Genomic DNA, 766 nt, shown 5'->3' on the forward strand with positions numbered 1-766 from the left:
GTGTGTGTGTGCAAGGTTCCCACCCGACACTACCAAGTGGCCCAGGCAATGATAGCCATACACGCACTCATTGGGATTATAGAGAGGACTTGTGGGCTTGGCAAGGCTATTGTCTTACTCACTCAAACAATCATATATCATATCTATTTATATGCTCTCTATTATCTTCCTCACTCACACAATCATATATCATATCTATTTATAAAATCTCTATTATCTTCCTCACTCACACAATCATATATCATATCTATTTATATACTCTCTGTTATCTTCCTCACTCACAGAATCATATATCACATATATTTATAATCTCTCTATCATCTTCCTCACTCACACAATCATATCTATTTATGAACTCTATTATCTTCCTCGCTCACACAATCATATATCACATCTATTTATAAACTCTCTATTGTCTTCCTCAGTTACACAATCATATATCATATCTATTTATAATCTCTCTACTATCTTCCTCACTCACCCAATCATATATCATATATATTTATAAACTCATTATTATCTTCCTCACTCACACAATTCTGTATCACAGCTATTAATAAACTCTTTATCATCTTCCTCACTCACACAATCATATATCATATCTATTAATAAAGTCTCTATTATCTTCCTCACTCACACAATCATATATCACATCTATTTTTAAAATATCTACTATCTTCCTCACTCACACAATCATATATTATGATCTTACAACACATACACTCAGGACACGGTTACAACCCCACACTACCAAGTGGCGCAGGCA

The sequence above is a fragment of the Sphaeroforma arctica genome, assembly GCF_001186125.1.
Source record: "Sphaeroforma arctica JP610 unplaced genomic scaffold supercont1.698, whole genome shotgun sequence".
NCBI lineage: Eukaryota > Ichthyosporea > Ichthyophonida > Sphaeroforma > Sphaeroforma arctica.